General features: G+C 55.5%; 1 protein-coding gene across 4 annotated transcripts in view; it reads right to left on the reverse strand.

Annotated features, from left to right (window-relative positions):
- Positions 1–25,025, reverse strand: part of CHLSN (cholesin) — a 98,883-nt gene that overhangs the window by 62,118 nt on the left and 11,740 nt on the right. The window lies entirely within an intron of this gene.

Raw genomic sequence — 25,025 nt, forward strand, 5'->3', positions numbered from 1 at the left:
GACGGGGTGTGTGCGGACACGCTGTACCTTCCCCAGCCCACCCTGCCCAGGCCTGGGCCTCCAGCATCCATACCCTCACAGGAGGCAGGCGCCTCGGGGTCCTGGACAGGGTGTCCTGCCAGGAGGCGAGAAGCATCAGGACAATAATAGGGCCACATCACCAGGACACAGGGACCCAGCTCAAGGGTTCCCACTGGACGACCTGGGCAGTTTGAACATCGAGATCATTAGACGGGTAAGTAACCCTCAACTATTGAAAAATGAGAATCCACGAGTCCATCCGATAACAAACATATAAATATCACCTACATAAACTGAGCAATGAAGTAAATACAAGAACCCACAGAAATGAAGGAAGGACTGAAGGGAGGAGTGAGTGACTAGACGGGAAGGACCCTGCTCAGAGCAGAGGCCGGCTGACTGGTCCGGCAGAGGGTCCTGGAGGGCTCGTCACACACGACTGTCGCGCAGCCTGGGACAGGCGAGACCCCTGACGTGGCTAAAGCAGGGGCACTCGCTGGACCAGGAGCAGGACGCCCGACCGCTTTACCGCGGGGAACAGTGACCAACAGCACAGAGACGGGACGGCCCGCAACTCGGGGCTTCCGAGGAGCCCACCCGACGGGAGTCCAGACGCGGACCCCAGGGCAGGGAGTGCATCCCCACGTCCGAATCCAGGATCACAGCCAGAATCTAATGGGGGGGAAGCACCACCCGGTCCGAAACAGGGGCAGGAGGCAGCCTCCACCCACAACACCACGTCACGAGAGACAAAGGAGGCGGAGGGCTGCTCCAAATTAAGGGACGGTCGGGAGACAAGCATCTAAACCAGAACGTGGTCCTGGGGAGGACGGTCCCAGGAAGAAAAAGTGCTACAAGCAGGGGGTCAGCTGGTGGAAGTGGACCCCCCAGTAGACTAAAGTATCACATTGGCGCTCGACTCCCCGAGACCGAGGGCCACTCTGCCACTGGGGGAAGTGAGGTGATGCCCTCACGCTAAGGGGACACACACAGAGCGAGAACGCATGAGCACTTTAGGCGGCAAAGCAACTGGGACAAGTGTGTGCAGTGTCAATTCCATGCTGGGGTGCACACTCAAAGGGGTCGGAACAGATGCTCCAACAAGTACTTGTGCACGAGTGTCCAAGGCAGCTCCCATCACAGTAGTTGGCGGTGGAAACAACCCAGCTGTTCATCCACAGGTGAATACAACTCGGTCCGTCCACACGGCTCCTTGGCCCCAGGAGGGCATGAAGCACTGACACCTGCTGCAACACGGGGGAGCCCTGAACACACAGTGCTCCGTGAGAACCAGTCAGGAAAGGACCGCACCGGGTGAGTCCGCTGACGTGAAACGCCAGAGCTGGCAAATCCGCAGACAGGAAGCAGGAAGTGGGTGCCCGGCGCTGGGGGACGGGTGGGCAGGGGCTGCAAACGGGGACAGGGTGAAGCAAGCGTCTCTCGTTAGTGACCCATGACGGCCATACCGCTGTGAGCCCCTGAGAATCACCGTCGCACCCAAGTGCAAAGGGTGCGGGGACAGTAGGCAAGCTGCATCTCAGGGAAGCTGCTCCTGGAAAGAACCGGGCGCAGTACTGGGTCCTCTCCCACACTGCCTGCCCTGCTGGACGTTCAGCCCTGCAACACGCCTCGATGCCACCGTCCGCTTCTGCCCACAGAGGGGAGACAGCCTGCACGGCCTGAAAACGTTAAGGTTTAAGCTGTCTGGAATCTGAGAAGCTTCCGCTAACGCGTACTGCAAGTGTTCTCAATAAAGTTGTCTTCTTCCTTACTGCCTCGTAATTCAAGTTTTCTTTTCTTTCCCACAGTGGGAGACTAATCATCTGGGGTGTCCTCTGATATGTTTTTAAATCAAAAATAAAGGGAAAAAGACTTCAGTAAAAACTATAGCTGAATTTACTAGGTCATGCTCCGGCGCTTCATAAAGCCACGAAGGCCGGTTCTGTCCCTGTGACGACTCTCTATGGGGCACCCAGGGACCTGCGGCCTGGCAGTATGGCCAGCACCCAGGCAGGGCCAGGGGGGCATCCCTCACCCACCAACTCCCCAGGCACCCCCAGCTCTCTGCGGCACGAAGGAAGGGCGCAAGGGCAGAAGGGTGCGGATCGACCGCCGTCTCGCCGGGGCGCTGGCACCGGGGCAACCTGCTCAGAGCTCCGGGAAATAGGCACGTCCCAGCTATTCCTGTGCCACTTCCTCCCCAGCGACTTCCTATCTGTGATAGAGCGCCTCCTGAGCCGGGGCGCGGCGGCCGCACAGAAGCGCCTCCTCTCCGGCCAGGTGAGGTGTCTGTCTGAACATCTCCTGCATCAATCGTTATCACGGAGACCTGCCTGCCAAGCACCCTTCTGGGGCATCACCGAGGCCTGTCTGAAGATGATGTTGGCACTTAGCCTCACAGCTGGGGGGACTCCAGGGACAGTGGAAAGGGGGAGGAGGAGGGCAGAGTCACCTGCGCCAACCCCGCTCCCCACTGAGTGCCCACCAGCCTCCTGGTCAAAGGTGTCTGAGCCTCTGAGCCCACCTTGCCTGCTGGCACAGCCTGCAGACCCCAGAAGGCCCGATGCAGCCTGCATCAACCAGCAGGCCCTCAGGGAACGGCTGTGGGTCCGCAAGACAGGGGTCCCCAGGAAGTGGGGACACCGGCCATCAGAGCAGGACCCGCCCAGGCTCCTCAACATCAGGCGCTGGGGCCGACACAGCACCACGAGGCCTGGAGAGTCTGGGAAAGGCTCTTCCGTCCCAGGACGCTCCACGCGCCCCACAGGCACCTGCTGGAGCCTTTGCCTTCAATGCCCAGTTCAGTGTCGTCAGAAAAGGTCAGTTGCTCTGAGTTCATCTGACTTTTGCCAATGTCCAGTGGGTGGGGATCTCATCCGGGAACAAGGGTTTTAAAGGCCAAAGGAACAGAGAACAAAAGTGGACGAAAACCTGACTGAAATTCTAAGCCTTTGTAAGTAGGTGGAATCGATCTAAAACTTATCACAAGAAATCAGCTGTAGGGAGTCCTGGGGAGTCCAGTTATTAGAAAGAACGCCGTCCCCATCTGTCCAGGGGGCTGGTCCCGAGGACAGTGGACATCGGATACGAGGTCTCTGAAGAGGGAACAGACCCTTCACGCAGAGTCCCTGTTCCCGCACTGCTCCCTCTGCCTGGACCCCACTACTGCACTCTCCCACCTCCTGCCGCCCGAGCTCCGGGAGAGGGTGGGCCATACCCTGGTCTGGACAGGGCTCCGCACGACTCGGGCCTCCTGTACGGGCTGGGCCCCTACATGGAGGGAGCCTCGGTCCCATGCTGGGCCGCCCCCCCCCCAGACACATGTGGGTCCCCCGCCCCCAGGAGACTCGGGCTCTTCCAGGGAGGTCACAACAAACTCCCACAGCCAACCAGACAGGAGGTGGGCCCCGCCCCCTGCTCAGAACATTCAGTCTTCAGCAGATAGGACAGTTTTCTTTGCCGACTCAACAATGTAAACCGCCCAGAAATGAAGAAAATCACAGCAGCCACGGTTTCAGGTCGCTCGTCTCACCCTTGGCAGAGTCAACAGCACGGTTTTGTCCCTGAAGCCACAGCGCAGAACTCCCCCCAGGGCGGCTGCCGCACCTTCCCTGGGTGTGAAGAGTGGCTTGCAGGGCACGTCCCGCTGAGCAAGTCCAGTGAGGTCCCCCAGAAGTCCCATCTCCCCACCCTGACAACCGTGGTAACCTCTGCACTGGGCAACATGTGTAAAAGTCAGCCCCTTAAAGACATGGAAAATCAGAAAGGCCGGGGTCTCCCAGACCAATTTCTGGAAGAAAGCTTTAAACAGGGGATGTGAGTGATGGAGTGTGAAGCCACCACAGGCCTAGCTGGGAAACGCCATTAACAGTTTTTCGAAAACAGCGGCTGCGGGTGGGGGTGGGGGAGGGGGAACTGGATGAATGCGTCCAGCGTGTCCAAGGAGGGGACACAGAGAGCAGGGAGAGGCCGCTGCGGCGAGTGGGGCGGGGCTTGGACCAGGAGGGGGGCACTTGGCGTGGTGAGGGCGGCTGGACTCTGGGTACATTCTGAAGTCAGCAGGGCTCGGCAGGACGCCCGGATGGAAGAGACGTGGAACATGAGAGACAGAAGGACAGACTGTGTGGTTCTACTCACAAGGCTCCGGGGGAGTCAGGGTCACAGAGGCAGAAAGTAGAGGGTGGGGGCCAGGGCTGGGGGAGGGGAGGGGGTGTCCGTGTTTCATGGGGGCAGAGTCTCAGTTCGGGAAGACGAGAAAGTTCTGGAGACAGACAGTGGTGACGGCTGCACAACAGTGAGAGTGTACTTAATGCCCCCGAACTGGACACTGAGAAATGGCTAAAGTGGTTGATTTGATTACGTTACGCATATTTTACCAGAATAAAATTAAAAAGAACAAAGAGAAGGGTTTTTGCCTGAGCAGTGATGTTGCTGTTATTTCTCTGGGGAAGGTGGTGGATGAACGCTCGGGGAGATGGAGACCTGGATTTTGGGCAGCTAAATCTGAGGTCACGGTTAGGCACCCAGGCGTCCGCTGAGGGGCGAGGCTACAGGTGTGGTGCACGCGGAAAGTCTGCGGGAGCCACACACGTCGGGCATGTGGCAGCAGCCCCGAGAGCCAAGATGCCAAGGGAGCGCGGGACGGCGCGGGGGGAGAAGAGGGCTCCTCATGTGGAGGGAGCAGGCGCCATGGAGCGCGCACCCCTCGGGGAGGAGCGGAGGGTAGCCTGTGGCTGACAGTGGGCGAGGCCCTTGGTCCACAGCCGGCGAGGAGCTGATGGGGAGCGAGGGTGGGGTGTGGAAGCAGATGGTCCCCGTCGAGCCCTCAGGCGAGGCTGCAGCCCAAGGGCTGAACCAGACAGTGTAGAGAGGCCCCACCCAGACCCCCACGCCCAGCTCTTTGAAGCCCCAGAATTGTGCAGTAATTTGTTACACAGCAAGAGGTGACTAACATATAGGGCTTATCCGGCAGAAGCGAAGGCCTGCAAATCCCAAGACCTTGCAATTCCACCCCAGGCCAACACCCCAGAGAAGCTGTGTCTACCTATGAGGGCATCACCCATAACTGCCAACAACTCAGAGGACCTAATGGATGAACTATGTTCCTGCGCCAATAAAAAGTAACAATCTAGAGCTATAACAACAGCATGGAGAACGCTTACAATAAACGTTAGTCAGAAAAGCAAAATACAGGGGCTTCCCTGGGGGCGCAGTGGTTAGGAATCCTCCTGCCGACGCAGGGGACACGGGTTCGATCCCTGGTCCGAGAAGATCCCACATGCCGCGGATCCCACTAGCCTGCGCTCTAGAGCCCGTGAGCCACAACTACTGAGCCCACGTGCCTAGAGCCCGTGCTCCACAACAAGAGAAGCCACCGCAATGAGAACCCTGCGCACTTCAACGAAGACCCAACGCAGCCTAAATAAATGAATACATTTATTAAAAAAAAAAAAAAGCAAAATACAGGAAAGCGGGGATGGTGGCGGTGGTGGGATGAACTGGGAGGTTGGGATTGACATGTATACACTAATATGTATAAAACAGACAACTAATAAGAACCTGTGGTATAAAAAAATAATGATAAAATAAAATTTTTTTAAAAAGCAGCAAAATACAAAAGTAGAATGCAATTCCAACCATGTAAAGTTCAACTACAAGCAAAACCAAACTATTATTTAGGGATGCATCACAGGAAATACTGATACAAGTCTAAAGAAAAGCAGGGGGATGAAAGAGGCACTGAGTTTTGTTTCTCGACCCAGCTGTGGTTTCCTTTAAGCTGTATGTACCTCCTATTTGCTTACTTTACAATAAAAAAGGAAGGAAAGAAATCCACCATACAAAGTATGCCTATCTGCGGCCATAAATGAAATTCTTCCACGTAAATCACAGCTGCTCAGTTTAAAACTCCAGGCTCAAATCAGAATTTAACACCGAAAGTCACTACCACTTCCCAGGTAAAGGGGTCACCTTCACTAACCCACACTCCCTGCACCTGTTTCTGAAAGTTAGGTCAAGTAAAGGCTAGAAATTAGATACGACGCTGGTAACACCAGACCCAGAATTAGAAACTTCAATGATAAAAGGACAGCGATCCTTTTTTGCCTCAAAATACAGTCTGAAGGAAAGAATTTCCCCTAAATGGGTAAGCTTGAGAAGAAAGAACTGCACATGAATAGAGGAGCGACAGGGCAGGAAGATGGACTGGGGTGCGGGGGTAGCAGCCCACCACACTGACTTAACCCAAGCCCCACCCAAGTCCCCGGGGGCCCCCCAGGGCTCCAGCCAGGGGAGAACACGGGGCAGCAAGACACACAGAAAATGGCACATGGATGAGTGTCTTTCTTACAAACTACAGGGAAATGCAGTTTACATGCACGGGAATCATGGAACCTCCCCGCCAGTTACAAATTCCCACTCCCTCTTCAGACACGCGGGGCACCTGGGCGACCAGAGAGAAGAGGACGAGCGTGCCAGCAGCCCGGCTGCTCAGAAAACCCGCCTCCACCCCGGTGACCCCGATGGTTGGCAGGGCTCTGGCACCAGCTACACAGCCCAGGCTCCAGGGCCAGGAGCCCTGCTCGGCCAGATGGGGCGGAACGCACGCCCATGCCCGGGGAACACATACTCTGCCAGGGCCGGAGCCCAGCCCACACTCGCCAGTGTGCCTGCACACACGTGCACACAGACACAGCCACACACACATGCCCTCATGACAAAGACCCGCAAGCACACGCTCGTGCAGACGTGCACACACGCACACACTCCCCGTGCGCTGTCCACATTTTGGCTGGCAGGGTCCCTGAGCCTGCCCTGGGGGACCCTCCGCGCCATCAGGAGGCACATTTCGAAACCCCCCTCTGGTTCCCCAGGCGTGGTGCTCCACTAACCTCTCCCGAACAGAGCCCACTGCGGAGGGCCCCGTGCTGACCACACGGCAGACATTCAGGGCGAGGCCAGCGGCCGGCCCGGCTGGAGGGCTCGGGGTGCAGCCTTCTTTTGGGCGAAGGAAGAGCAAGAGCTGCCCGTGTGGAGAAGCACCGTCTGCCGCACGCGGGCCAACAGAACTCACTGCGCTTTACCTGAGCGGGAGGCCCCCGCCTCCAGGGTCGCCAGCGGCCACCAGGCTGCCACGGCGGCAGACGGGCTGTGGTCCCCTGGAGGCTCCGTGCCCGAAAGGTCACTGTCACACAAGTCACCCTTCATCTGTCCGCTGGCTCCCAGCGCTCAGCTGTATCGTCAGGCATTTACTGATGAGACACTTGCCCAAGGCTGACTTCCTGGTATGAAGTCCAGGACGCACACTTGCATTCATTACTTATGTTAAAACACAAACCGCCCTCGCCTGCCCTCCATGCCGTGAACTCCTGGCACCGACACGGGCTGTGACTCCTCTGCAGCACAGAGCGGGGAGGGGCCGGGGGCTCCTGGGGGGTCTGACCCGCAGCCAGAACTCAGTGTAATAGAGGACTAATTCATAAACCTGCTGAATCCCAACAAATGTAGAAATTGGCTCAAATCAGTTTCTACGCCCCTACACAAACAGTAGCTCCACCCTCCGGACAGGATATACGCTGACACGTCTCCCGCCCTCATCACCACAGAACACACGCAGCTGCCGCACACAGCGTGTCCTCGAGGCCCCGTGTCCGCTATTTAGCACGTTACCCCGCGGCAGCCTGCGCGACCCCGTGTGATCAGGCCGTACTGTCTCCACTTGACGGTGTCAGAGAGAAGCGTGGTGCCCAAGGTCACGACCACCCGGCGCCCTGTGTAAGCCTCTGTCCACCTGAGCCAAGCGGTACCAAGTCCTACCCCACAGCCCTGCTCTGACCTTGGAAGTGGGGCGGCGAGCTCTGGCCAGCGACAAAGGCGGGCCTTTCCCCGGCACCCCCCGTCTTTCCAGTAACGGGTGCCTGTTCTGACTGGGCTCCTTGCTGCCCAGCTGGAGGTCACAGGCCCAGGCTGCCCGCAGCTTCCTGGTCGGCTCCGGGAGATGAGGCCACTGACCCTCACTGTCTGCCCCGCCCGGCACTAACCACACATGTGGGGGGGGCTCCCACTGACCGTACACCAGGGCGGCAGCCCAGGGGCGTCAGGACGGCGAGGCCAGAGGAGCCGCGTCCCTGGACGACCCCAGGAATCAGCCGCGCCAGCCCGGGCCGCTTGCCTCAGCACTGTGAAATTTCCATCCTGTGTAAGGCACTGGATTTTGGGGTCTCCGCGTCACGGCAGTTGGCCTGTGCCCTGACACGTGTCCGTCCGTAAGCCTCCATCTGTGTCCAGTTCTTGGTCCTTCCTGCATGCTGAGCCCTGTGCTGGCGCCCGCCCCATTCCTGGTCATGGTACCACTACACACACCCCAGACCCAGGTCCCTCAGTCACACCCTTCAGCCCCTGCCCCGTGCCAGGTGGGGCCTGGTTCCAGCCGTCCCGCACCTCCAGGCCAGGCAGGCTGCTGCGTGGAGGCGCCTGGCTTTGGTGGCCACCGTGCTAAGCCCTCAAGAACGGGCAGGGCTCTGTCAGGCCAGCAGAGGCTCAGGACGCAAAGACAGCATCATCGGGCCAAACCTGGCGTTGGTGGTGAGCAAGGACCTCAACTGCCGCTTTCCTTTGCCTTTTAAGACATCACCTCTGAGCACACACTCAGAGCTGATCCATACCTAGAGGCCAGGGCCTCCGGTACATGCAGGTGTGTCCTGACACCCACACCTCCACAGCCGCGCTCAGGTGTGCATCTGGGCAAACGTCCGTCAGTGTATGTTCCTGGGGTCGGCCCAGCTTAGACCAGCCATCCTCGGCCAGCAGAAGCCCCCCAGGGGCCATACGTTTACACCAGACGCCACTTCTGCCCCTCACAGCGGGAGACATGAGCGCTGTGCCTGGGAAAACCATCTTCAAAGCAGCAACTGTTTTCCCAGCTGTGAACACCCCATCCTGGGAAAGCTTTTCATTCCACTGCAAAAATACTTTTGAAAAGACTGAACAAATATTCGGCTTCATCTGTCCATTCTGGTATTTTAGACCCAAAACTGGAGAACTTTCTTGAGTACGTGGTCTGATGAACCAGTGACTAACATTCCTTGTAATCATGAGTGAACCTTCTAACGAAATAAGCTTCCTGAACTAAGTGTGGTGTCAACTCACTTAACCGAGAACGATAAACCAAGTGGCTTCCTGTCAACGGCGGGAAGTGGAGGTGATCTCAGCAGAGACAGAACCCCAGGCCAGGGGGTCACAGTGACGTGTAAGTTCAGGGAGTGACTGCGGCCTCCTCCCAACGCCAGGACACAGAATACCCCCCAGCAGAGCCCCCCGGGAGACCAGGCTCTGGGCAGCCCTGCCATCGCCGCGTGAGGGCCCTCCTCGCACAGAAGGGGGTGGTCCCGGCCCCGGCTTCCCTCGGGGACGAGGGGGGGCAACCCTGGGCTTCAAGGGATGCGGCAGAAGGATGGGGCTGCCTGACCCCAGGTCAGAGTGTGGTTCCGACCCCAAAATGGCCAAAGGACCACACACCCGTGAGAGTTTAATCGTTACTCACGTCACAGACCGTCTGGGCTAAAGAGGGGTGGGGAGGCCTGCAAGCCAGGCGGGAGGAAGGCCCCGGCTCAGTCAGTGGGCCGGCCCCGCTCTGTGCTCCTTCACGTTCCCGGTGTTTCCCACAGTGGGTGTGTTCTGCTTGTATAAGGTGGTTTTTTAAAATTAACTTAAGGATGATGTTGGAAATGACACTACAAACTGAGCCTGCACCAAGAGGCCCCTGTGCCAGATGCGCTTCACAGAGGGACCTTCACAGAGGGACCAGAGAGGGAGAGAGCGGGGCTTTCAGGGCGGAACTGGGGGGCAGGAGGGGGGAGCTTCCCTTTTTCAACCTTCCTTTATGATTTCGACGCTCTTTATTCAGGAAGTAGGCACAGCGGCGCAGGGCACGCAGCACGAAGTCCTCACTGGGATGAGGGGCTTTCATTCCCACGATCTTAGATGCCGGGGTAGTGGCCCGTGGGGACGTTACAGGACCTCCCGGACTCCAGGGCGCATGTGGGCACCAGCGGGAGACCTGGACCAGCCAGAACGAGGACCTGCCTCCTCGTCCCAGGTCTGCACTGGGGGAGGGGACAGCAGAGGCCATCTGTCCTGGCTGCCCATGGCCGGAGGGGAAGGCCGACAGGCAGGCGGAGGCTGGAGGCCTCTGCTCACGTGGGAGGGACCATGGGCCAGGGTGCGTGGAGGGAGCGTGGGCCAGGGCGCATGGGCCAGGGCGCGTGGAGGGAGCATGGGCCAGGCTGCGTGGAGGGAGCGTGGGCCAGGCTGCGTGGAGGGAGAGTGGGCCAGGGCGCGTGGAGGGAGCGTGGGCCAGGCTGCGTGGAGGGAGCGTGGGCCAGGGCGTGTGGAGGGAGCGTGGGCCAGGCTGTGTGGAGGGAGAGTGGGCCAGGGTGCGTGGAGGAAGCGTGGGCCAGGCTGCGTGGAGGGAGCGTGGGCCAGGCTGCGTGGAGGAAGCGTGGGCCAGGGCGCGTGGAGGGAGCGTGGGCCAGGCTGCGTGGAGGGAGAAGAGTTGGGAGGAGCGCAGTCCGAGTGGAAGGGCCTGGGGGGAAGCGGTCAGATCTAGGACGTCCTTTACCGTAGAGAAGACAGTGCAAAAGCGGCCAGAGAACATGCTACCCGGGGGACAGGGACCCTGAGACCTAGCTGCTCGCTCAGACACACACCCCGTGAGCACCTCCAGGCAGCCCCCCACGCTGGTCTTTGGGCAGCTGGACCAAGTGAGAGACCGGTGGAGAGGAGCCAGACCACAGTGCACCCAGGCAGCAGAGAGAGGTCACTGGCGGGGATGAACAGGCCACGTTCTGACGGGGGTTGGGGGGGGGGTTCCTCCAGATCTTACAGAAAACGGAGCAGCTGGCGCTCCTGGGAGCCCCCCACCTTCCTACACTGACCAGGGAACCAAAGGGCCGGCACAGGCACCAACCTGGCGGCCGGCAGCGGGGCCCTGCAGCCTGGGAGTGGCCAAGGGGCTGTCTGTCTAGGGCAAAAGCCATAAAAATAACTTGGCTGGAAAAATATCTGAACCATTAGGACAGAGCTCTCAGCACAAGGGTTTTCTCAAATCTATACAGAAAAGGTGAACTTTGTGACAGAACTGGTAAAAACACAAAGGCAGCTCACAAGAGAAAAACAAGTGACGGTTCACGGTAGCAATCAAAGAAACTGAAGTTACAACAACCACGAGTGACCTTTTTCTCTCTGTCACACTAGGAAACGTGAAAGACGTTATGACACCCAGATCTGGTGTGGGCACCCTCACACACGGAGAAGACACTGTATCCACTGGAGGACACACCCCAGAGTATAAACCACAGAGCTCTCTCGGGGTGGCAGGATTCATCTGTCTGGTTTCTTCTGTATGTTTCTATTTCTTTTTTCCATTTGGCCATGTATATATAACTCAGGAAAAATAATAAACATTCCTTTTTTAAAAGTACATTTTGCTGAGCTATTTTCTGCTGACCACGAGGAAGCAAAGCTCACAAACATGGCCCTGGCTGACCAAGCGGCAATTAAAGCATTAGAAACCGACATGTGGACAGCTGGACTTGGGGGCGGGGAGGGGACAAAGGCGATGGGTCTCCACGGCAGCAGGACGCTGAGCAGTTTCCAACTCTTCCCTAACGGTTCAGAGTCAACAAATGAGCCGACAAAACCCATTTTAGAGACAGAGGTACACAAGCTCGCAGCCAGCCTCCTAACAGAACATGGGCCCTGGGGCCGCAGCCGCGAGGAGCTCTTGGAAAAGGGGACAAGGACGTCACACAGCAGGGATGACAAGGGCCACATGGAGCATGGACGCAGCAGCACGGTGCCGCCAGCAGGCCGGGAAGGCTCTCCCGTATGGCCCACCCAGCAGCACCCAGAATTGATAAGGCCAACAGCACACATATCACCAAACTCTGGAAAAAAGAGAGTTTAATTCTGCTCCTGCCAGTTCCCAGGACAACTCCAGCCGTCCTCATCAACGTGAGCGCCGCGATCAGAAAGACTGAAATATTAAAGCAGCGAGACGGCAAACACCAGTGGAGATGCAGAGAAGCCGGATCCCTTGCACGACAGGGGCACGTACGGGGCGACCGCCCCGAAGGTGGGTAGCTGCCGAGCACCGACACGAGCACGGACCACACGACCAGCCGTTATGCTCCCGGGCGATTTCCCCGGAGAGAGGAACGCACGTTCATGGATGTTCACAGCACTTTGGTGGGAAAGCCAAGACGGGAAACCACCCGAGTGTCCTTCACTGAATAGCGAAGGGCTGCAGAGCAGTGGCCCAGGAGCCAGTGGTGACAGCAGCTCTGTGTCATGACACCTGCGGTAAAACTGCGCAGAAACGCACGCGCGCCCGCAAAACTAATGGCATGTGAGCGAGCTCTGTGGGCGGCATCGATGTCCCTCCTGGCTGCAACACCACAGTCTGTTACCAATGGGGCAAACCGGGCACAGGGCACACGGGCCTCCCTATAGCTTCTGCAACTTGCTACGTAACCTACAGTTATTTCAAAAATAAATTCTCTTTAACAAAAGCGAGAGCCCCAGGCCCTCGACATGAACGCTGAGCCCCTCGGCCACCCGTCCAGGACCCTCCAGGCAGGCCTGGGGCTCAGCCCGGCGTTCAGAACGCGGCTCCTGTCACAGAGAGAAGAGTCCACACCAACACCACCCGACGCCGCGATGCAGCGCCACGCTCCAGGGCACGCGTGGTGGAGTAAGATCTGGAAGGACCGCGGCAGCCCCCTGCCCACCGGGCGTCTCACCTGAGTGCTCCCCGATGCCGCGGTCCTCCTGTCATCAGCCCTGTGTGGGGCGGTGCCCGCGGCAACCTTCAAACGGCAGCCAAGAGCCCAGAGGCCCCCGACCTTCCCGGGGAGGCGGCAGGTCGGTGAAGCCACGGGCCCAGGGAAGGGCTTCCTGCCTTCGGAGACCAGGAGAGCCCGGAACTCGGGGCAGAAAGATCTAGTGCCTGAGCAACCTCGGCTGGGGAGAGGCTGCTCTGCAGCCGGGGAGCAGCTCAGACTCGGGGTGCCTGGGAGGGGCTGTCCTCCCGGCTGTGGGGGGTACTCCGGCCAGGCCAGGGCCCCTCCACCGCCAATCTGGGGGCGTCAACGTCGGCCCCACGCCTGGCACCGCCAGCCTGGCACCGCCAGCCCGGCCCTGGGGGCTCCTGCCCCGGAGGCAGTGCTTGGCTGCGACAGAGACCCCGGGCCGCCGAGCCCCAGATGCCCCCCAGGAGGGGCTCCCCAGATCCTGAGTTGACTTAGACTAACTCTGACGAGGGGGGAGAGGGGACGGCAACCAAAACCATCGACAGAAGTACAAAACCAACCACTTCTGGAAAGCGAAGAGCCGGCAGGAGGGGAGGCTTCTGGAGCCCAGGAACCATGGGCCGCCGCGGGGCTGCTCCAGCCTGAGCGATTCGCAGGGCCGGGAGTTTGCCCTTGGGCTCAGGTGGCCTCGGGCAGCGGCGAGGGGCCGGAAGTGCAGCTCAGGAGCCACCTCATGCCTCCCGACCGGCTGCAAGCACCCAGCCCCTAGCTACGCCTTCTGGCCAAGGGACCGGGGCTCCTGTGTCGTCCCTGTGTCACTGTGCGCACGTGTAAGACATGTGTCTCACACTGGGCTGCGGTCAACGTTTCAGAGTGAATGATCTGGCGGAATCACATTGAAGTCTCTGGTTTCTTGAGAAATGCTCACCTTTTGAGATAAAAAAGATTCGAAAAGATGTGTCTGACTTTATAAGCCGTAACTGCTTCTTTGGGGAGAGGTTTTTATTGAGGGGAGGGGTTGTGTGTTTTCCATCGCGTTGGTAGCTTGAATCTTACCCCGTGCTCTCCAGGTGTGTGTGGGGACAGAAAAGCCTGCCACCATCCTCGCGGACACGTCCGACCTAAGGGTTACCGGTGGCCAGGCTCAGCTTCCCAAAGCCACCCACACACTGTCTGCTACTTAGTGCAAATCAGAGGAAACTGGTGAAAAACAGCAACTACTTCCATGGTCGGAAGCCACTCGCTATCAGATTTTCTATGTTGCGTGAGATTTTTCCACCCAAACGGGAACCAATGTGCTTGTAAACCCGACATTAAGCGACGTGGTAAGTTAACCACAGCTCCATCTAAAAACGAGTAGAATCTGACATACCTGCTATTTTTTGGCTTACAAGTATAGGCTGGAAAAGCCACTGCAAATCACTATCACTAGGAGGACACCCTGAAGCTCCCTAACCTCTACCCCACTCCCCACCTCACCTTATTCACCTGCCTTTAGAAAACTCTCAGCAGGTTATCAGAATTCGTTGAAAAAAAGATGTAATAATTAACACTCCCACAACCTATTACATTTATATTACATATAAATTAATGCAACATTAAATAAAATCTGTTTTTAGCAGCACAAAAATCCCAATTTTTAATATGTATTTGCTGAACACGTGTCGCAATTTGATCTCAGGGAGCTGCTGCTAAGTTTTATCGGTTAAAGAAAAGTTAGGTTAAGGGTCAACGTGGAGAATGTGAGAAAACAGGGAGAAGAAGAAAAATCAGAAGGTTGGCCAGGCCAAGAGGATCAATTCCAGAAAAGAACTGGGGCAGAGGGAATGTGCCGGAAGGTGGAGGAGCACAGCACGTGGCTGAGTCAGGACTGACGGGAAGAAGGGGGGGGTACTGAGAACCCCAGGACATCTTCCACCCTGGATCACAACAGGCGTGCAGTCCTGCACAGACCCGCCTTCACCACAATGGTGCATTTTAATGGTATGTTACACAGAAAACAGAAAAACGAAGTCTACACCAGGTGTGCTATAGGGACACTGTCCAGGTCACGTACTCACTGAGAAACAAGTTAGATCTCTCCAGAGAAAACCATAAAACTTTCCTGAATGACATAAAAAAACAACCTCAATAAAACATGAAAGATTTCTCAGGAAATCTGAAAGTGGATTGCAAAATTCAAACCAAAAAGAAAATATGACAAAGGCCCAGAACCCTGTCCCAAAAAACAATAAGTACTTAGTGTATTAGATATTAAAACGTATTTTTAAGAACTAGAGTATTAAACAGTGTGGCAAGGAGCAAGTTAAATTATGGTACAACAAGATAACAGAATATTATACAACTTTTTAAGAGGATATAGGCTATTCCAACAAGAATTCTAAGACAATTCAATAAGAATAGTATTTTCAACAAATGGTGTTGGGACAACCGGACACCCATATGCAAAAGAATGAAGCTGGACCCTTACTTCACACCATACACAAAAGTTAACTCAAAATGCATCAAAGACTAAAATGTAAGAGCTAAAACTATAAAACACAGAAGAAGGTACATCTTCTCCTATAAATCTCCACGATCCTGGATTTGGCAATGGTTTCTTAGATATACATGACACCAAAAGCACGGGCAACAAAAGAAAAAACAGATTAATTAGACTCATCGAAATTTAAAATGTCTGTGTTTCGAAGGACAAGAAAGTAAAAAGATGGGAATTCCCTGGGGGGTCCAGCGGTTAGGACTTGGCCATTTCACCGCCAGGGGCCTGGGTTCGATCCCTGGTCGGGGAACTAAGATCCCCCAAGACGTGCAGCCAAAAAAAAAAAAGAAACAACAACAAAAAAGCAAAACAGAGAGAAAGTAAAAAGGCAATGGACAGAAGAAAATGTCTGCAACCCACATATCTGATAAAAGAATTGTACCTAGCAATCATAAAGAACTCTTACAACTCAATAAATGAGACAGTTTTTTTTTTTTTTTTTGCGATATGCGGGCCTCTCACTGTCATGGCCTCTCCCGTTGCGGAGCACAGGCTCCGGACGCACAGGCTCAGCGGCCATGGCTCACGGGCCCAGCCACTCCGCAGCACGTGGGATCCTCCCGGACCAGGGCACGAACCCGTGTCCCCTGCATCGGCAGGCAGACTCTCAACCACTGAGCCACCAGGGAAGCCCCAAATGTGACAATTTTTAAAATGGAGAAATGTCTATTCAAACCCTTTGCCCCAAGAAAATATACAAATGGCCAAGCAGCACATGAAAAGATGCCCAACGCTATTGACCACTGAGGAAATGCAAGTCAAAACCACGAGAAGACACCACGTCACACCCAGCAGGACGGCGAGAACCAGAGAACAGTGCTGGCAAGGACGTGGAGAAAGTGGAATTCTTACACGAGGCTGGTAGTGGAACGAGCCATAAAACAGCACAGATGCTGCAGAGAAGTCTGGTGGTTATGAGTTAGGTACAGAACTACCACATGGTCCAGCAGTTTCACTCCTGGGTCTAGAGCCCAGGAATTGAAAAGAGGTATTTAAACAACAATGGGCACACGAATGCTCCCAGAAGCACTGCTCACAGCAGCCACAGGTGGACACAGCCTGACCAGTAACGAAACAGAATGCAGCGTATTCACATAAAGGAATGTTATCCAGCCACGAAAATTCAAGAGTGAAGCTCTGACACACACGACCACATGGATGAACCTCGAAAACCTGATGCTAAGTGAGGGGACTCAGACACGATGTGTGACACAGGTCACATACTGTACGCTCCCTGTACAGGAATAGGTAACCCAGGGAGACAGAACGTGGGGGAACCGGGGCTGGGCGCAGGGTCGGGAGGGAGCGCCCCGCAAGTTCAGGGTCTCCCTCCAGGTGAGGGCGATGTTGTGTGGCTAGACAGAGGGACGGTCACACAACACGTTCGTGTACTGAAGTGCTGCTGTAAAATGGTTAGCTTTATATCTGGCCTGTCAGCTCCCATCACAATCCTGGACGTTTAATTCAGTCACCACACCCTCCTGAGCTCCGCCTATGTTAGTGTTGCTGTGTCCGTCTCTGTGCACCAACAATCCCCATTTCAATTCTTAAATATATGAATTGAATATCCTGGCAACCAGCACTTTAAAAAACAGAGCTACCCTAAAAAGGACACGTGACTGTCTGCTTTAGAAAAAGCCTCCACAGGATCAGTTTGGATAAACAGACGGATGAGAGATTCAAAAGAAACTAAGACACTTCTGATCTTACAAATCAGCAATAAAAAGACAAAGGACCCAGTTCAAAAATGGACAACGGGTCTGAACAGACATTTCTCCAGAGAGAGATGACAGCCAATGAGCAGCTTAAAAGATGCCCAACATCAGTCACAAGGGAAATGCCAATCAAAGCCCAGGGACACGCCCCACGCCCAGCAGAGGGACCATAGCCAAAATTAACCATGGACAGCAGGGCTTGGCAGAGAGGTGGGGAAAATGCGACACAAAAACCGTACTCCTGGAAATATAAATATGAAAATACATGTCTCAAAAAGAGAACAGACTTGAGGACACAGGGTGGAAAGGGGAAGCTGGGATGAAGTGAGAGAGTGGCATTGACATATGTACACTACCAAATGTAAAACAGATAGCTAGTGGGAAGCAGCCGCATAGCACAGGGAGATCAGCTCGGTGCTCTGTGACCACCTAGAGGGGTGGGATAGGGAGGGTGGGAGGGAGGCTCAAGAGGGAGGAGATATGGGGATATATGTATACATATGGCTGATTCACTTTGTTATATAGCAGAAACTAACACACCATTGTAAAGGCAGTTATACTCCAATAAAGATGTTAAAAAAGAAAGAAAGAAAGAAAGAAAATATACGTCTCACAAAAACATGTGTTCATAGCAGCATCACCCATAGCACATAAAGTGAGAAAGAGGACGGGACAGACAACATGCTACCATTTGTGTAAACACGTGCACAGACATGGCTATGCACAAAAAAAAGTCTGGAAAGAGACTAACACCCATAAAAGTGCGAGGAAACAGAAGAAACTGATGCAAGTCTGGCCTAGTGGGAGAATGTTTTGAATTTTGTATCATGTCCTGCATTACCTAACAAAAACATAAATATTGTTTTTAAAGCACTATAGAAAAAAACAAGAAAAGAAAAACAGATTAGTAGAACACAGTGTAGACCCTAGAAAATTTGGAGGGTAGAACATGTTCCATCAAAAGGACAGAATATTCAGTAATGATATGGGACAACCGAATCTTTCTTTAAGAAAAGAAATGTCAGATCCCTGCCTCACATAACACAAATTTCAATTCATTTAAAAAACTACAGGGCGTCCCTGGTGGCACAGTGGTTGAGAGTCCGCCTGCCGATGCAGGGGACAAGGGTTCGTGCCCCGGTCCGGGAAAATCCCACATGCCGCGGAGCGGCTGGGCCCGTGAGACATGGCCGCTGAGCCTGCGCGTCCGGAGCCTGTGCTCCGCAACGGGAGAGGCCACAACAGTGAGAGGCCCGTGTACCGCAAAAAAAAAAAAAAAAAACTACAAAAGGTGGAGAAAAATATAAGAAAACGTTTGTAACTGTGCAAGAGAGGGCTTTTTAAGGGAACAAAAAAAGAACAAAAACAGACACCACAAAGCAAAACTGACAGACGCTCGCCTGCACTACTGAAAGCCCCACAGAAACATCAAATTCAGGAGACAAAAGACACATGGGGAGAAAGTCCATGTATTAGACACACAAAAAGTCCTTTTTTACAAAAGGTGATCAATTCAACAGAAAAACAAGCGAAAGATGTGATGAGGAAATTCATAGAAGACAAATGATTCATACCTAATCGAAAAATGTCCATCTCACCAAGGATCAGGAAAATATAAATTAAGAACAGATTCTACTCTTCACCCACCAGATTGGTAAGAATAAAAGATGGAAGGTACCCAGTGCACGCTATAATGCCAGGACATGAATTCTGGGGCCCTGAGGCATCATGTATCAGATTTCAAATGCTGCGTCTCCAAGAGAAGCGTCACACAGGCAAACAGACCTAAATGGGCCTCTCTCCAAGAAGACACACAGATGGCCGACAGGCACGCGAAAAGATGCTCAACACCACTACTATTAGAGAAACGCAAATCAAAACCACAACGAGGTACCACCTCACACCGGTCAGAATGCCCATCATTAAAAAGTCTACAAACAATAAATGCTGGAGAGGGTGTGGAGAACAGGGAACCCTCCTACACTGTTGGTGGGAATGTAAATTGGTGCAGCCACTATGGAAAACAGTATGGAGGTTCCTCAAAAAACTAAAAATAGAGTTGCCCTATGATCCAGCAATCCCAGTCCTGGGCATATATCTGGAAAAACACTAATTCGAAAAGATACATGCACCCCTATGTTCACAGCAGCACTATTCACAATAGCCAAGACACGGAAACAACCTAAATGTCCGTCGACAGACGAATGGATACAGAAGATGTGGTGCATATACAGTGGAATACTACTCAGCCGTAAAAAAGAACGAAATGATGCCACTTGCAGCAACATGAAGACCTAGAGATGATCATACTAAGTGAAGTAAGTCAGACAGAGAAAGACAAATACCATGTGACATCACTTCTATGTGGAATCTGAAATACGACACAAATGTACTTATCTACAAAACAGAAGCAGACTCACAGACATAGAGAACAGACTTGTGGTTGCCAAGGGGGAGGGGAGGTGGGGGAGGGATGGAGTGGGAGTTTGGGATGAGCAGATGCAAACTATTATAAATAGAATGGATAAACCACAAGGTCCTACTGTAGAGCACAGGGAACTGTATTCAATACCCTGGGATAAACCAGCATGGAAAAGTATACGAAAAAGAATGTATATGTATAACTGAGTCACTTTGCTATACAGCAGAAACTAACACAACATCGTAAATCAACTCTACCTCAATAAAACTGAAAAATAAATAAATATATACAGTCTACTCGCTGTCAATTACACCTCAATAAAGCTGTTTTGAAAAACCACACACAGAGTAAGACACAACTACACCCACAAGAGAGGCCGACAACACCAAGTGGTGGCAAACATGTGCAGCACCGAGAACCCTCCACGTGGCTGGCGGGGTGCACAGTGGCGCAGCCTCCTTAGAGGACAGCTTAGCAGTTTTGTAAGGTAAACACACACTTCCATACGATCCCTCCCAGTCCTAGGAATCTACCCAAGAAAAATGAAAACAGAGGCCCTTGTACACAGCACACTCAAAACGGCCCCAAACTGGCAACAACCCAAATATCTAGACCAGGTGATGGAGAGAGCGGTGTGATGAGTCCAAAGGAAAGGGGGACACGGGGAGCGGGGCGGGAAGGGGTGGGCTAGCAGGCTGGATCCCCCAGGCAGGAACGGGGCCTCGGGGCATCACAGAGCCTCTCTGGTCTCAGGGTCCCAGTCTCGGAACCCCTCTTAGCCCCGCAAGCCCACAGCTTACAGCTCCCACGGGCTGACCACCGAGCACTCAGTGCTCACAAAGTAGGAAACGAAAACAGTGGAACAAGGGAATTTCTGCTAAAGGAAAACAAGTCAGGCTCCCAGGGAGCTGTCTGTAAAGATCACAACCCCTCACCCGGCTAGTTTAACGACCAGGAGTCCGCTGCCAGACCAGAAACATTTCTTGAGGCAAAATACCATTGGTATGAAGTCATTTTGCTGAGCAAATTCTCAAGGCCATGAAGTTCACAACCTCGTCTGATGGTTTTGAAGCACTTGTGGGCTTAATGCCCATGTAATTCCTCTGATTTTTCCAGGTTGAAAAGGAAGGAGAAAAGATGCCCCATGTTGAGCTTTGCTTCCTTTCCACACGAAGGACACGGCGTGGCCTCCTACAGCCCAGCTGCCCCTGTCACGTGTCAGCAGGACCCACGAGGACACGACAGACACACATGGCTGCGCTGGGCCCTCGGGAGCCCGGGGCTTGGGGGTGGCGCACATCGTGTTCCAAAGGCACAAAGTGGCGCCCATCCCTCCAAAAGTACACGTCACTCCCCACTCCAGAGGGTCACTCCAACCAACGGAGGGCCATCTGGTCAACACGTGCGAGCTCTTCCTCCCTGGACGTCAGCACTTACAGCCAAGGGCGAGCCGGACGCACTCCCCACACGGTCTGGGCCAGGCGGCCGGGGAGGGCAGTGACACCTCAGCCTGTGTCCTTATACGACCACCGTCAGGAAACCCAAGCAAGGGCCTCTCCTCTCCACCAACTGCCCAGGGACCATGCCCGTGACCCGGCCTCTCGGGCCAACTCCCCTGTGAAGCGGCAGCACACCCACACCTCCGCCCCTGGCATCTCAGGGCTGCCAGAACCCAAGGTCAAAGTGCTTCTGTGAACGGAAGCGTGCTTTGCAGACATGAGAGGTTCTTCTTAGCGAGACCCGGAGCCAAGAGCTGAGCTAACCAGCCCCTGGCTCCCCCCACTCCCCCTCCCGCTCCACCCCCAGCTCCCCCGACTCCTCCCAGCTCCCCCACTCCCCCCAGCTCCCCCACACACCCCCAGCTCCCCCACTCCCCCCAGCTCCCCCCCACTCCCCCCAAGCTCCCCTCACACCCCCCAAGATCTCCCCACTCCGCCCCCCCCAATCTGCAGACAGCCTGAGTGTATTTACAGCAGCAGGAGGCAGCCAGCTCAGCCTAGGTGCCCGTCCAAGGCGGCAGTCACTGGCTCCAAGGGTGACCGCTGCTCTGGTGTGTCTCCCCACCCCCCAGGTCCGGCTCTGCGTCTGGGGCGGTACCTCCCCAGGGAGGGCAGGGTGGGGGGGCTGAGGCCTGCAGACCCCTCACCACCACACAGCCGTGCTCGCTAGACCAGTCCACCCGACGCTGTCAAGCCGGAGCCTCCTCTGGAAGGGGTCCAGGGACGTGAAGACAGAACCGGACCCCATCTTCCCAGCCCTAAGCCCAGCTCACGGGGAGGGTTAAGAAGCTACCAGACGGGCAGACATGGGCCAACTCCGAGAACCCTGTGCTCGAGCACCATCCTCGGAAGAGGGAAGACCCTCGAACCCCCCACCTCGCAAGCCCCTCTAGCAGGACAGGGAAGAGGACAGGCGCGGGGCAGGGCCTCCCGGGAGCAGCAGCCGGCACCACAGAACCAGCGCCGGGAGGACTTGTCCCCGCCTCAGCGGCACCACAGGCCACCCCTCCTCCACTATCCCAGCCCACACGCCCCTCGGGTCAACGGCAGGGGCAAGAAGTGGACGGAGGGCTCAGCCACACAGATGTCACACGCTGTGGACAAGGGCACCAGGGCAGCGGGGACTGGACATGACAGGAGAGGGATGGGGCCCCCCCGCCGAGCGCCCCCCCCCCCCGGGGGGATCCTTCAGCCCTCCTGGCGCAGGCTCAGGGCCTGGGCTGTGGGAAGTGACTGCACAGGGACCCGAGGGTCCCTGGACGGGCATTTCCGGGAGGACAGCACCATGGCCCAAGAGGGGGCAGAGGCTCCTTGGGGCTCCTTGCGGGGGTTGGTGCAGGAGCTGGGGCGGGGACGGTGCAGTACTTTTCCATGGGCTCCCAGCGACGGGAACGCTCTCTCCAGGCTCTGGCCACCCACCCTCTGCAGACGGAAGGGTCCCTCCTTTAAAAAGGCCTAACACAGCAGCTCCCCAGCTTCCCACGAGAACCGAGAACCGGAGAGAGAGCGGGTGAAGAGGATTTTGATGAGCAGAGACCAGGATGTGGTCTCGAGGAAGCACAGTCTCCATTTCCTCAGGACACCAGCCCCGAGCCCAGTACTGACCGCGCAGGGACCCACCCGAGCTCCCCCAGCACCCCTGGGGACCAAGGCGAAGCTGCAGAGCACAGACCCCATGGGGACCATGTGCACAAGTTACTAACCAACCAACCAAAAACTGAGGCAGCAAGAGACACTGGAAGGAAACATACCCAAATTCTTCTTCCTGCTTTTGTTTTCCAAATTTCTTTTAATCAACATGTACTTAAATAACAACAACAAAAAAATCACTTTTTAAAAAATTGCCTGAATTTCAGAATCATTACCCATCTCAGGCAGAGCCTTTAAGCTGTGCCATTACTTATCATAAACCCACACAGTCGGGGGTCCTGCCAGTGACCAGCAGCCGGCAAGCAGAGGCCACTCAGAAAGCTAGAGATTTAGAACAAAATGACAAGTCACCAGGACTTGGAGTCACTTGGAGTTCGTTTTAAAGAAATTGGAGGAGTCTAGAAAAAGTAGGAAACTGTCCAGGAAAGGCCCAAGAAATTCACATGTACTGGAGGTTCTGCAGGGATTGGGGGCCAGACCACCGAATGGGAACTGGAATAGCTCTAAAAAAACAGTTTCCCTCTAGGGTCTAGAAACCAAAAAGGCCTGATAAAACTGGGGCTCCAGCGGCACAGAAGGCGAGGACGACGAGAAGGGGCCCAGGGGACATGGGACTGGCTATGAGCCCGGGTGAGAGCAGGACGTGGGGGCCAGCGATGCGGCCCGGCTGGCTGACCTGGGTCCTGTAAGCGCGGGCCTTCTGTGCAGGGAGAGGCGCCCGGGCTCGGGTGGCACCAGACCTGCGGTTCTCAGCCGGAGAGAGGGCAGAGAAAGGGGCACCCAGGATAGGTACGGGCCTGAGTGCCGGCCTGGCTTCCTCCCCGACACCCGGAGGTGGCAGCTGGGAGACGACCCCAGACCCAGTGGAGCCGTTCTCTGTCGGCACAGGCCCTGCACCTGCCCACCCACCACAGAGGAAAAGTGCCGTCACGCATCCCCCTGGCACAGAACTGCCCAGCCAGCCGGTGTCCTGGGGGTCGGACCAGCAGTCCTGCACGGAGCCCGCAGCACAGTGGCCTGGGATCCACCCCAGGGCCCGGCTGGGCCTGCAGTCGAGGAGGTGCTGGCCAATGGGCAGGCCCTCCTGCCCCAGCCCCTCCGCTATATGAAGGGGGTACATGCGCCCCGAGTCTCAGCAGCGTGCACGGCCCAGGCTTGAAACAAAGGCAGAGCTGGAAACACTAGGGCGTAGGAGTGACCAAACCGGGACTTCCCTGATGGTGCAGTGGTTAAGAACCCACCTGCCAGTGCAGGGCACATGGTTTCGAGCCTTGGTCTGGGAAGATCCCACATGCTGCGGAGCAACTAAGCCCGTGAGCCACAGCTACTGAGCCTGTGCTCTAGAACCCATGAGCCACATCTACTGAGCCTGCGAGCCACATCTACTGAAGCCCGTGAACCTAGAGCCCATGAGCCACAACTACTGAAGCCCGCGCACCTACAGCCCGTGAGCCACAACTACTGAAGCCCGTGCACCTAGAGCCCGTGAGCCACAACTACTGAAGCCCGCGCGCCTAGAGCCCGTGCTCCATAGCAAGAGAAGCCACCGACTGCCATGAGAAGCCCGCGCACCGCAACAGAGCAGCCCCCGCTCGCCGCAACTAGAGAAAGCCCGCGCGCAGCAACCAAGACCCAACGCAGCCAAAAAAAAAAAAAGAGTGATGAAACCCACCAGCCACACACCACCCATCCTGTCAGGGGATTTCCATCGCTTCCTTTCAGAAAGACCCAAACGAGGACCTGATCTAGTCGCCGATTAATGGTAGATACTCACAGGCGAGTCTGACGATGGCCCCAAGTCACTCGACACGCTATGCGGCGCGGCTCCGACGACACTTCCCTCCCCGTGGACCAAGGATGAGCACAGGGTCACCGGGCGCTCACGTGGGATGCAGGCTCGAGGCCGCACCAGGCAAGCCTCATGCACGGTCGGCACCTTCACCCACCGCTCAGGGCCCAGCAAAGCCGCCCCTCATGACATGAGTCACCCATCAACTTTTACTTCATGTTGAATAACTTGTCAAGATTTGTAACATCTTACGCCATTTTGACCCACTACACACTAGGAATTGCAGAGTCAGCTCAATACAGAAGAAAAGTATGAACACTCAGAACCTGAGAGGTAACAGCAAACAAATTCAAACGTAGACACATGCTTCTGTGGTGGACCTTGACCACTTTTAGCTGTGATCTCGTAAATACAGACCCCAGGCCACGGCCCACGCAGCGCCATGTGAAGGGCCCTCCCTTGTCTGACGGGCTCAAAGGCCCGGCTGCGGCCAGGCCAACAGAGGACTCCACCGGGCCACCATGCCATCGAAACCCTGTCACACCGGGGACACCAACAGCAACCTGAGGTCTGGTAGCTGA

This window comes from Delphinapterus leucas, chromosome 15 (genome assembly GCF_059928025.1).
Source record: "Delphinapterus leucas isolate spDelLeu-1000000601 "Yukka" chromosome 15, BTC_Dleu_Yukka2, whole genome shotgun sequence".
In the NCBI taxonomy this organism is placed as follows: domain Eukaryota; kingdom Metazoa; phylum Chordata; class Mammalia; order Artiodactyla; family Monodontidae; genus Delphinapterus; species Delphinapterus leucas.